We start from the raw sequence: 13,818 nt of genomic DNA on the forward strand, positions 1-13,818 counted from the left end.
CACCTCACCCTATATACTGAACTGTGAGGTACATGTTTTTTCTATTAGTCACCTACTGAATAACCTTCAGGGGGTAAATTATCGGTATAGTTTTACATTTGGAATTAATAAAGTTTAGTTTTACACTTTTGTCAGCAAACACGAGGAATGACAAGAGATAACCCATTTAAGAAGATTCAATTTTGGTTAAAACTATTCCAACATTATGAATATAAAAAAGGCTTCTCCCCTATGTGACGTCTCTGATGTTTATTAACAGTTGATTTTCAATTAAAATATTTCCCACATTAAGAAAATGAAAACGGTTTCTCCTCTGTGTGACTGCTCTGATGTCTAACAAGAAGCACTTTCCATTTAAAACATTTCCCACAATCTGAACAGGAAAAAGGCTTCTCCCCTGTGTGAGTTCTATGGTGAATAACCAAACCTGATTTTTGGATAAAACATTTTCCACATTCTGAACAGGTAAAAGGCTTCTCCCCTGTGTGGGTTCTCTGGTGAGTAACCAAATCTGCTTTCTGGTTAAAGCTTTTTCCACATTCTGAACAAGAAAAAGGCTTCACCCCTGTGTGGGTTCTCTGGTGACTAACAAGATTGCCTTTCTGGTTAAAACTTTTCCCACATTCTGAACAGGAAAAAGGCTTCTCCCCTGTGTGGGTCCTCTGGTGACTAACAAGATTCCTTTTCCGGTTAAAACATTTCCCACATTCTGAACACGAAAAAGGCTTCTTCCCTGTGTGAGTTCTCTGGTGACTAACAAGATTCTTTTTTGGTTAAAACATTTCCCACATTCTGAACAAGAAAAAGGCTTCTCCTCCGTGTGGGTTCTCTGGTGACTAACAAGATGCAATTTATGTGTAAAACATTTCCCACATTCTGAACAGGAAAAAGGCTTATCCCCTGTGTGGGTTCTCTGGTGACTAACAAGATTCCCTTTCTGATTAAAACTTTTCCCACATTCTGAACAGGAAAAAGGCTTCTCCCCCGTGTGGGTTCTCTGGTGACTAACAAGATACCCTTTCTGGTTAAAACATTTCCCACATTCTGAACATGAAAATGACTTCTTTTCTTTAGGAGCAGTTTGCTTTTTAATGCCTCTTTTGTGACTTTGATTTTCCTTAGCAGTCAGTAATGAATCAGAAGATGGGACCTGTTTCATAGGATCAGATGACAGATCTTTGGTGTGAATTGATGATGATACATCTGGAGAAACAGCAATCACTTCAGTTGTATCTTGTAGGATCTCAAGATCATCAGATTTAAACATTGAAGATGTCATCTGTCCCTCTGATCTCCTGGTACAGTCATCTGCTAAGATAAACAATTTTTTTTAACACAATGTCCTTGAGTTTTATATTATTGAACATTTCTGCTTAAACTGTCCATACAAATGGCAAGCTATGTACAACAACTTTATTTACTAAGACAATGCTTGTTCACAGTCTAATAGAAAACCTTGTTGGATGAACCAGTAGTGTGTGGTATTCAACTGTTTGTTCATTCTGCCTTCCATATATCGAATAAAAAGAAACCAATCAATGTTATGTAGGCAAAAATAATACCAATTCTCATCTCACAAAAAACAAGTCCCCACTCAGGTCCATCATCTGTCAATGGAAAAACAGAGGTTTCCACACTATTAGTGGCTCAAAGGCTATTGAAAAGCAACAGAGTTTCTATATATCAATCCAGCAAAATCCACTCTCACTTTTGAGTCTTAAGGTACCGTCACACTGAGCGACTTTACAACGAGAACGACAACGATCCGTGACGTTGCAGCGTCCTGGATAGCGATATCGTTGTGTTTGACATGCAGCAGTGATCTGGATTCCTGCTGTGATATCGCTGGTCGTTGCTGAAAGTCCAGAACTTTATTTGGTCGTCAGATCGGCGTGTATCGTTGTGTTTGACAGCAAAAGCAACGATGCCAGCAATGTTTTACAATGGTAACCAGGGTAAATATCAGGTTACTAAGCGCAGGGCCGTGCTTAGTAACCCGATATTTACCCTGGTTACCATTGTAAAAGTAAAAAAAAAACAGTACATACTCACCCTCTGATGTCTGTCACGTCCCCCGGCGTCCGCGCTGCTGCTCAGAGCTTCCTGCACTGAATGTGTCAGTGCCGGCTTTAAGGCAAAGCACAGCGGTGATGTCACCGCTCTGCTTTAGGGCCGGCGCTCACACAGTGCAGGGAAGCGGACGCGACAGGCACCGGAATGTAAGTATGTAGTGTTTGTTTTTTTTTACATTTACACTGGTAATCAGGGTAAACATCGGGTTACTAAGCGCGGCCCTGCGCTTAGTAACCCGATGTTTACCCTGGTTACCAGGGGACTTCGGGCATCGTTGGTCGCTGGAGAGCTGTCTGTGTGACAGCTCTCCAGCGACGCTGCAGCGATCGGCATCGTTGTCGATATCGCTGCAGCGTCGTTTAATGTGACGGTACTTTACAGTGTGCTCAAACAACATTTAGAATCCCTGTATTTAGCAGTATTATATAGTGAGAAGAATCCACTTAATTTGCGGTGTGTGTCTCCTGGAGCACAATCTGGTCAAAATTGTTGGTACCCCTCATTTAATGAATGAAAAACCCACAATGGTCACAGAAATAACTTGAATCTGACAAAAGTAATAAATAAGAGATCTATGAAAATGAACAAATTAAAGTCAGACATTGCTTTTCAACCATGCTTCCACAGATTTTTTTTAAAAAATAAAACTCATGAAATAGGCCTGGACAGAAATTATGGTACCCTTAACTTAACCGCTTTGTGACCACCAGCCGTAGATAAACGGTGGCGCTGCACAAAGCCCTGCTAGCGTTGGCATTTAGCTACCGTTTGTCTACGGTCGGCAGTTTTGTGCTCATCGGGACCCCCATGTGCCTTATAATGAGGGGATTCCAGTGCACAACAGTTCCTGTGACCCCCGACCTCATCGAGACCTGATTGGTTCACGTCCTGATGACGTCAGCGTCACACCAGCCAATGAGACAAATCACTAGGAAAGTTTGTTGTAGCAACCAACTTTCCCGGGCGATCTGCCTGAGAAAAACGCTGTTTCTCCTCAGATCTCCTGTCAGTGAGAGATTAGAGGAGAAACAGTGTTAGAAGTGCTGCTGGCAACAGCTGTGTCAGTCAGTGATCTTGTTATAAAGTAAAAAAACAGAGAAGGCAGGTTAGGGTTAGTGCTATAGTTAGGGTTAGTGTTGGGGCTAAAGTTAGGGTTTATTCTAAAGTTAGGGTTAGGCTAAAGAAGTATGTTGTGGATAAACTTGGCACACACGTGGTCAAATGAAAGTGAGATTTAATTGAAAGAGAGTACATACAATATTGACGTTTTGGTCTCAGGTTAGACCTTCATCAATGTACCTCAGAGTATTTCACAGATTGACGTTCTAATAGGAGATTAATCGCTCTGCTTGTGGCTGGTACAGCTATAGATAGCAGGCTACACTTGGCGCCGGTGCGGTGCTATGCGGACGCGGCATCCACCGCTGCCTGATCTGGCAGCCGTAAATCATGCAACTGAGGCGATGAAAACCATATCTCCGAGCAATAACAAATACTCGGAGGTCACCCGAGCGTGCTCGGAAAAACCCGAGCAACGAGTACACTCAATCATCACTATTAATAAACTTCTTGAATGTGGTTTTGAGTACCTTGAGGAGTGCAGTTTTTAGAATGGTGTTTTAGAATGGTGTCACTTTTGGGTATTTTTTGTAATATTGACCCCCCCAAACTCAAATGTGAGGTGGTCCCTAAAAAAATGGTTTTGTAAATTTTGTTGTAAAAATGAGAAATCGCTGGTCAACTTTTAACCCTTACAACTTCCCAATTAAAAAAAAATTGTTTCCAAAATTGTACTGATGTAAAGTAGACATAGTAACATAGTAACATAGTTAGTAAGGCCGAAAAAAGACATTTGTCCATCCAGTTCAGCCTATATTCCATCATAATAAATCCCCAGATCTACGTCCTTCTACAGAACCTAATAATTGTATGATACAATATTGTTCTGCTCCAGGAAGACATCCAGGCCTCTCTTGAACCCCTCGACTGAGTTCGCCATCACCACCTCCTCAGGCAAGCAATTCCAGATTCTCACTGCCCTAACAGTAAAGAATCCTCTTCTATGTTGGTGGAAAAACCTTCTCTCCTCCAGACCCAAAGAATGCCCCCTTGTGCCCGTCACCTTCCTTGGTATAAACAGATCCTCAGCGAGATATTTGTATTGTCCCCTTATATACTTATACATGGTTATTAGATCGCCCCTCAGTCGTCTTTTTTCTAGACTAAATAATCCTAATTTCGCTAATCTATCTGGGTATTGTAGTTCTCCCATCCCCTTTATTAATTTTGTTGCCCTCCTTTGTACTCTCTCTAGTTCCATTATATCCTTCCTGAGCACCGGTGCCCAAAACTGGACACAGTACTCCATGTGCGGTCTAACTAGGGATTTGTACAGAGGCAGTATAATGCTCTCATCATGTGTATCCAGACCTCTTTTAATGCACCCCATGATCCTGTTTGCCTTGGCAGCTGCTGCCTGGCACTGGCTGCTCCAGGTAAGTTTATCATTAACTAGGATCCCCAAGTCCTTCTCCCTGTCAGATTTACCCAGTGGTTTCCCGTTCAGTGTGTAATGGTGATATTGATTCCTTCTTCCCATGTGTATAACCTTACATTTATCATTGTTAAACCTCATCTGCCACCTTTCAGCCCAAGTTTCCAACTTATCCAGATCCATCTGTAGCAGAATACTATCTTCTCTTGTATTAACTGCTTTACATAGTTTTGTATCATCTGCAAATATCAATATTTTACTGTGTAAACCTTCTACCAGATCATTAATGAATATGTTGAAGAGAACAGGTCCCAATACCGACCCCTGTGGTACCCCACTGGTCACAGCGACCCAGTTAGAGACTATACCATTTATAACCACCCTCTGCTTTCTATCACTAAGCCAGTTACTAACCCATTTACACACATTTTCCCCCAGACCAAGCATTCTCATTTTGTGTACCAACCTCTTGTGCGGTACGGTATCAAACGCTTTGGAAAAATCGAGATATACCACGTCCAATGACTCACCGTGGTCCAGCCTATAGCTTACCTCTTCATAAAAACTGATTAGATTGGTTTGACAGGAGCGATTTCTCATAAACCCATGCTGATATGGAGTTAAACAGTTATTCTCATTGAGATAATTCAGAATAACATCCTTCAGAAACCCTTCAAATATTTTACCAACAGTAGAGGTTAGACTTACTGGCCTATAATTTCCATTCCATGGGGGTAATGTTATTTATTAACTGTTTTGTGTGACATATCTCTCTGATTTAAGAGCACTGTGGTATAGCGACCCCTGAGGCAGGTAGGGGGCGCTGTGTGTGCTCCTTGAGATATGCATTGAGGCATGTATATGGTGTGCAAGGACCTGTGGTGATGTCACGCTCACCTGACTAGCCATGTGACAAGTACCAGGGTGTGGTTACACCTATGGAAAGGAGATGTGTGGAGCACATGGGGGAGTGTGAGTGTTAGTGGGTAAGTGTCCGTTAGGGTGGACACACTCCCGTGTGTCCTGACAGGACACTGCAGAGTGGCCTGTGTGCTGGACGGTTCCAGGTGGGGACAGACGTCCTGGAAGCACACAGTGACCATTCCAGGCTGGAGAGCCTGCGTGCTGGACATAGCACGGACGGTTGGTGTTGGAGGCTCCGGCGAGTGGAGTCATCCTGGAAGCACCTGGAGACCGTAGACCTGGGAGGTTTTTGTTGAGGACCTGGGACTGACCTGAAGTCAGTGTGAGTGAGAAACGTCTGATGGATACCTCTGTGGAGAAGAGGGATCCGGGAAACCTGTGCGGCACCAACAGGTAACGGGAAGGAACTGTGTGACACTGACCGGGGTCAGAGTGAGAGACATTGTGTATGGGCACCTCGGAGGCCAAGAGGTGTCCAGGAACCGTAAAGGTTGCCAACGGGTAATGGTCTGAAAACCGTGTATAATGCTGATCGGGGTCAGAGACGAACTGTGGTAAAGATGAATATATGCAGACTGTGTTCAAACTGTTACCAAGTTCCTGTGGATGTGGTTTACATTATGTGAAATAAACCGAAAGACTGTGTTTTTGATAGAAAACCGTGCCCGAGTGCTTTGATTCTGCTGCCAAGCGAGTGTTCCCCAAGACACGTAGTAGGCGCTATGCTACAGCGAATTTTTCACAATTTTTGCCAAATTTCCATTTTTTTTAACAAATAAACGCAAGTAATATCGAACCACACAGCACAGTATCTGTAGCCCTATATACAGGCCACTCACTAATTCTAAGACTGTAGACCTCTGTGATGCTACTTAGTGGACACACCGCGATTTAGGCCTCTTTCACACTAGCGTCGTGCACTGCACGTCGCAATGCGTCGTTTTGTAGAAAAAATGCATCTTGCAAAATTGCTTGCAGGATGCGTTTTTTCTCCATAGACTTGCATTAGCGACGCATTGCCACACGTCGCAACCGTCGTGCGACGGTTGCATCGTGTTGCGTCGGACCGTCGGCACAAAAAAAGTTACATGTAATGTTTTTTTGTGCGTCATGACCGTCTTTTCCGACCGCGCATGCGCGGCTGGAACTCCGCCCCCGCCTCCCCGCACATCACAATGGAGCAGCGGATGTGTTGTAAAACTGCATCCGCTGCCACCATTGTGCGGCGCTTTCAGTTTGCGTCGGTGCGCCGCAACGTCGCATAGCGACGTGCAGTGCACGACGCTAGTGTGAAAGAGGCCTTAACATGTCCCTTTTGTCACATTATTTTCAGGGGTAACATCATTTCTGTCCAGGCCTATTTCATGAGTTTTACTTTTTTATACTCTGTGGAAGCATGGTTGAAAAGCAATGTCTGACTTTCACTTCTTCATTTTCATAGATCTTTTATTTCTTATTACTTTTGTCAGATTCAAGTTATTTCTGTGACCATTGTGGGTTTTTCTGTCATTAAACGAGGGGTACCAAACATTTTGACCACATATGTATAGATTATAAACTGAACAGTCTCCATCAGTAATAAATGAGGAGCTGGTGGTGAAACCTCTCTGGGGTAATTAGAGCACGGGGCTCAGTGACTTCACAATCTAAACTATCGGAAGCTCCAATATTTTCTGTCAGATGAGTTTCAAGAAGAAATATTACACATTTATAGAGAACTGTGTATAATAGGGCGGAGAGGAGATGTCTTATAGGGAACCTGTCAGCAGGATTGTGCTCAGTGACTACAGACACTGTCCGGTCGGTGCCGTTATACTGATTACACCGATACCTGGTGATGAAATCCGTCTTGTGGTTGTTGTTTAATTAAGTATTTGTAGTTTTCAGTTAATGAGATTCTCGTGCTCTGGGGCGGAGCTTTATGTGGTGCTCTGGGCGGAACTGTGGGCATCCTGTGGGCGGGGCTTCATGTGGTGCTCTGATTACATATGCATCTTTATTGGCTTATGACAGGTCAAACGGTTTATGGCGGCACCTGCGCAGTAGAATCTATAAGTAAGAGATGCTATTGGACGGGAGCCGCTGGTGTCATTTTGCAGGATGTAAAATTTTTCATAAGCCTCACAATAGCCACAATATTATAGGTTTTATCAACAATAATATCAACACTATTATATGCATTATGTAAAAATGGGGGCAGGTCAGTGAGGGATCAGCAACCTGTCATAAGCCAATACAGATGAATATGTAATCAGAGCACCACATAAAGCCCCGACCACAGCCCCACCCCAGAGCACCACATAAAGCTCCGCCCACAGCCCCACCCCAGACCACCACATAAAGCCCATCCCACGCACCGCCCCGCCCACAGTCCCACCCCAGAGCACCACATGTAGCCCCACCCACATAACACGCACAGCCCCGCCCTCAGAGCACCACATAAAGCCCCACCCACAGTCCTGCCCCAGAGCAGGAGAATCTCGTTAACTGAAAACTACAAATACAGATTACACAACAGTAAACCAGAGTTGCATTCATTTATGTTGGACCATTGGAGCTACTATGAATCCTGACCAGAAGATTAGAGAAAATAATATCGCTCCCCATTTCAGGAGAGATTGTGCAGTAATCTGAATTTCTTAGGATCAAAAACAATGTAATATATGAGGTGGAGTGAATCAATGAAACCAGGGCTGGAGCCAACACATCTCCTGCAGGCGGGAATAAATGTATATTACAGCCATCAGCCGCGCACAGCTCAGAGATATATCATGGCACCGGTGTGATGGGTTTATGTAGATTATCACAATCCTCCTGGAAGTTAGTCGGTTTTAATACAAATTGAAAAGTCAGGATAAAGGGAAACTCTGTTATTGTCCAGAAATTCACACTTGGCCTCACTGCACATTTACTGTTGTCGATCATAAAAGTGAAGTTTGGCCAGAAAGACTGGACCTGGTCTTGTAGGGACCATATGATCACATTCAGCAGCACAGAAGGGAGAGAAGGGAGATTCATCCGATAAGATCTCAGGGATCTAGGAAGCCAACAGCATCATTACCCTCCGCTTTCTCTTACAGGCCCATCAGAAGATTTTTCTTCAAGTGATTTTCTATCTTGTCAGCACATTCTACGTACGCTGTCATTTGGCTTTGTAGTTCACAGATCTGGGCAGGTAACAGCGTCTCCTAAACCCAGGGGGTAGGTGGATCTACCAGGTTGTAAGTTCTATAGAAAAGGGTTTTCAATGCCCAAAGTCATTTGAACAGTTTTGGGTGGAGGAGAATGTTGTGGTCTAGAGGTAAAATGGTGATCATGGTAATACGGCCGGACTACACCACCGATAAAGCAGCCACAGCCGGTGATGAGAAGAATCTGTGACCTCTCTGCATTTAGTGGTCACTACTCACCTGGGTAGCCATATGTAGGAATCTCCTCTTTACACCACTCATCATCTCTCACATATGTCTCTGTAGTATTAATATGGGTCAGATCTTCACCCTGAAACAAATATTATAAAAGTCACCGACAGATGGAGAAGTCACATCTATGATCAGCTCTAATCCTGCCATCTCCACCGTTCTCATTACACAAGTATAAAACATATAATACTGGTGGATAAAACAAGACTGAGCACAAGACCTTCACCGGCGTCTACACATCATAGGGGAGATCTCCTGACACCTTCTCTCCATCTACCTGATGATCCTGAGGAGCATTGGGATCTTCTTGGTTACAGTCCTGTGGAAGAAGAGGACGGGGACATCTCTCTGGTGTTGTCCTCTTACTGGATAGATCTGGAGGAAACACATACAGGGAGTGAATTCATTCTTTACATACAGATAATTATAGGCCGTGTGTATTTAGTCCTGTCTATTACCTGGAGATGTGAGGGGCTGGGGAACCTCCATTATGACGTTCTTGTACAGATCTCTGTGTCCTTCTAAATACTCCCACTCCTCCATGGAGAAATAGACAGCGACATCCTGACACCTTATAGGAACCTGACACATACAATGATACCGTCATCCCCCGATCCCTTCATAGTGTTACTGTATAATGTCCCAGCATTCCCAGCAGTGTCACCTCTCCAGTCAGCAGCTCAATCATCTTGTAGGTGAGTTCTAGGATCTTCTGGTCATTGATGTCCTCATGGATCAGGGGGTGAGGTGGAGGCCCCGTGATTGGGCTCAGGGGTCTTCCCCATCCCTCAGACACAGGGTCCTGACAGCGATCACTAGAGGTCTTCTTCACCACTGTGTAATCCTGGTAATGGAGAGACACATTAATAAATCTCACTACAGACATTTCCAGAGTCCTCACCTCTCCAGTTCTGTCCATCTGTTATTCCCATAGATAAGAATGATGTAATGTGACGTCATCAGAATCTCTCACCTCTCCAGTAAGCCGGAAGAGGATCTCTAGGGTGAGGTGTAATATCCTCTCCGCCATCTTGTCTCTGTCCATATCCATCTGTGATGGGTAAATCAGGAAAATTCTCTTTTGTAGAAGATCTTCACTGAGAGGATCCGATATTGTAGAGACCTGAATGAGAAGATGAGCCGATGTAACATCATAAGAATCCTGTAATAATACAATTACTGGAGATAATAAGGGAAACATATGAGGAGATTTATTATTTTACAGGATTTAGTTTCCTTCTTTACATCTACTAATAAATCCTATATATTTAGGCCACAGACAACAAGCAGTTTCTTCCTCGGAGTCGGCAGCTGAATACGTTCCTCATAGACTCATCTTCCATAACGCTAATTCTCGTCTCATTTACCGACCCTGGAATCGGCATTAGCAATACTGCAGGAGATATTCATTACACGCGACATGAGAAATAACTACTTCATGATGAGGACGACATCTTCATCTTCTACTACAGCTCTAGAGACATATGTGGCCAGAGTCGGTCACTGACTCCATCACCACCGGCCGTCTATATGAAGGTGTCCCGTCTTCTCCGCACTGTAATCTTCTATCACGTTAGATCTCAGCTCTGATTCACACGCACAAGTTTGAGGCTTTAATAAAAGCTTTTTTGTTTCCACAATCAACGTGGACAGAAATGATCTGACCCCAAAGTCTCCATGTACAGTGATTTATGGGGTTTATTTCTGGCCTTAGGCTTTCCTATATTACAGGAAAAACACCAGAAAAAAACAGATATTGAAATGTTTCTAACGAAAATTGGCTCCAACAATTCTTGTAAAAAGAAAAAACATGGAAAAAGCAGAAGACATATTTTATAATTTTTATCATGTTAAACATTTATTAAAAGCTAGATGGTGGTGGCCCGATTCTAACGCATCGGGTATTCTAGAATATGTATGTCCACGTAGTATATTGCACAGCCCACGTGGTATATTGCCCAACCACGTAGTATATTGCCCAACCACGTAGTATATTGCCCAACCACGTATGTCACAGGTTTAAAAATAAAAAATAAACATATACTCACCTTCCGAGGGCCCCTTGTAGTCCAGCTTCCGGTCCCAGGGTTGGTATGAGCGCAAGACCTGTGATGACGTCGCGGTCCGGTCACGTGACTGTGACGTCATGGCAGGTCCTTCTCGCATACCATCCTTGCCACCGGAACCTGCCGCTTGCATGGATCGGTCACCGAAGCGTTGCGAGGAGCGGGAAAGGCGGCAGAAGGTGAGTATATAATGATTTTTTATTTTTTAAATTATTTTTAACATTAGATGTTTTTACTATTGACGCTGCATAGGCTGCATCAATAGTAAAAACTTGGTCACACAGGTTTAATAGCGGCGGTAACGGAGTGAGTTACCCACGGCATAACGCGGTCCGTTACCTCTGGCATTAACCCTGTGTGAGCGGTGACTGCGGGGAGTATGGAGCGGGCACTGACTGCAGGGGAGTAGGGAGGGACTAATCGGACTGTGGCCGTCGCTGATTGGTCGCGGCAGCCATGACAGGCAGCTGGCGAGACCAATCAGCGACTTGGATTCCATGACAGACAGAGGCCGCGACCAATGAATATCCGGGACAGACAGACAGACGGAAGTGACCCTTAGACAATTATGTAGTAGGATAAATTAAACTTTTTGTGCCCCAGAACATAGATGTGCACCGCAGGGACGGCACAGATGAGGCTTCAACAAAAACCCTGGCAGTTTAACCACTTGCTGCTGTGAAAAGCAAACATGACATCTAAGAAGGTGACAGAGTTTGGCTGAATGCCCCCCGCCCCCAAGTACTCGATAGTATGGGGCGGCCTAGTTATTACGATACTTACATGCCTAATAATGGGGTCTGGGCTGCAATGTATGAAGGTCTATTAGGCCAGAGGCAGCGTCCAATAAGTTACCTTTTACCGCCCCCATACACATTAGACTAAAGTTCCATGAAATCACTGATTTCGGGGGTTTGGGCGACTATATAATGTATTTGGGGGCCTCCCGACAGATGATGTCAGGGCAGAGAAGGATCTGACATCCTGAATTTCAGAGGATAATCCGTTTGTTCTTCCTGTAGATAATCCTCCGCTAGAGGAGTCTGGAGGCGACTCTCTCATACAGACCCCAGGAAAGGTGGAATATTTGTGTGTATGGGGGAGTCGGGAGAGATGGCCGTCTGCCAAATGACCGTTCAGCCAACTCTTATCTCATGTGTATGGGGCCGTTAGTATTACACTGACAGCAGTGATGATACACGGCACTACAGTAGTACAGGGCATCACCGGAGCCATCAGAGGCTTGTATGTTGTGTGATCGCACTGATCAGAGGGGTTTAACAAAGGGTTAAAGTGAAAAACATCATAGTTTCACCAACAAGAAATATCCATCACTATATGGAAAGCAGAGTCACTGCACAATGTTAGTTAAGTCTCGTCCATAACTACTTTATTATACTCTATTATCCTGTACACAGTGGAGGAGACAGAAATCACAGGTCCGACAGCAACAGCTGGAATTGGGCCCTCCAACGGAAAGAAAAAATATATATATACATATAGCTGAGTGTGTGTGTATGTATGTGTGTGAGTGTCAAGTCACGCCCATTCCACATACCAACTAATCATCTTTCATTTCACCAGAGCAGTGTAAAAGAAGCTGAGCTGTTATTGGTTGCTATGAGCAACAGTTTTCCCACTGCGCTAGCAGTGACGGACCTGGAAACACTGCAGCCTGCGTCTCGGGTCCGTCACTCAATGACAGCACATTGCTAGCGCACGCCCATTGTGGGCATGTGCTAGCGATGCATCTGACATTGCATTCAATGGCGGCGTTAACGGACAACGTTACACCGCGTTATGCCGCTATGCCGTATTATGCCGTAGTTTAACGGAGACACTGAACGCAGTGTGAACCTGGCCTTAGGGTGGAGACCTCCATGCATTGTGAGGAGCTTTTGTGTCTTCACATCTGCAGCTTCCATCTCTTCTTTTGACCAGCACACTAAGCCAGCAGGCAGTGGCGTAACTACAAAGTGAGGGGCCCCGATGCGAACTTTCAAGTGCCCCCCGCCCCCAAAATATTTCCCACCGAAATTCACAATTTCCCTATTCATTTCACACACTATAGTTTTGTTGCTTTGTTGTACAGTCTGACCTAATACTGCCCTGTAATCGCTGAGAAAAATGATTTTATAACTAACAAGTCCCTGTACTAATTATGGCGATGTCTTCGGAAGTGCAGGCTCTGGGCGTTCATGTCCTCCCTCGCTCTAATTCCAAGCGCACTCCCGGTGTATGAAATCTGTGCGCTGTTTCTTCCTGGTATGACACTGCGTCATTTCCGGACCTGTGCAGTGTGGGGGTGTATTGGGTGCACTGGTCGGCTCCGGAGCATACGCACTGCACATTCTGACGCTGGCGAGTACACCCAATACTCCCCCACAGCCGTGTACCATTCTTCCCGACTCGGACATTTACAGCACGTACACACGTGGCTTCCCTCAGTGAACCCCGTACACACACGGCTCGGCTCTGTACACCTTGTACACACGCGGCTCCGCTCCTTACACCCGCGGATCCACTCCGTACACCTCACACACACAGCTCCGCTCCATACAGCCCATACACACAGCTCCGCTCCGTACACTCCATACACACACGGCTCCGCTCCATCCACATGCGGCTCCGCACACCTCGTACACAAGCGGCTCCGCTCCATGCACCTCGTAAACACGCAGCACCACTCCATACACCCCATACATACACGACTCCGCTCACCTCTTGCACACTCGGCTCAGCTTTGTACACCTCGTACACACCTGACTCCGCTCCCTACACCTCGTACACATTGCTCCACTACACACATACACGGCTCCGCTCTGTACACCTCCGGCTC

At 44.9% G+C, this 13,818-nt stretch overlaps 1 pseudogene across 1 annotated transcript in view; it reads right to left on the reverse strand.

Moving 5' to 3' along the window:
- Nucleotides 1–234: 234 nt before the first annotated feature.
- Nucleotides 235–13,818, reverse strand: part of LOC143768290 (uncharacterized) — a 457,435-nt pseudogene continuing 443,851 nt past the window's right edge. The window contains exon 9 of the transcript XR_013213794.1: nt 235–1,308. The product of XR_013213794.1 is annotated as an uncharacterized LOC143768290 (transcript). The remainder of the gene's footprint in view (nt 1,309–13,818) is intronic.

Source organism: Ranitomeya variabilis, chromosome 4, assembly GCF_051348905.1.
Source record: "Ranitomeya variabilis isolate aRanVar5 chromosome 4, aRanVar5.hap1, whole genome shotgun sequence".
Classification (NCBI taxonomy): Eukaryota; Metazoa; Chordata; class Amphibia; order Anura; family Dendrobatidae; genus Ranitomeya; species Ranitomeya variabilis.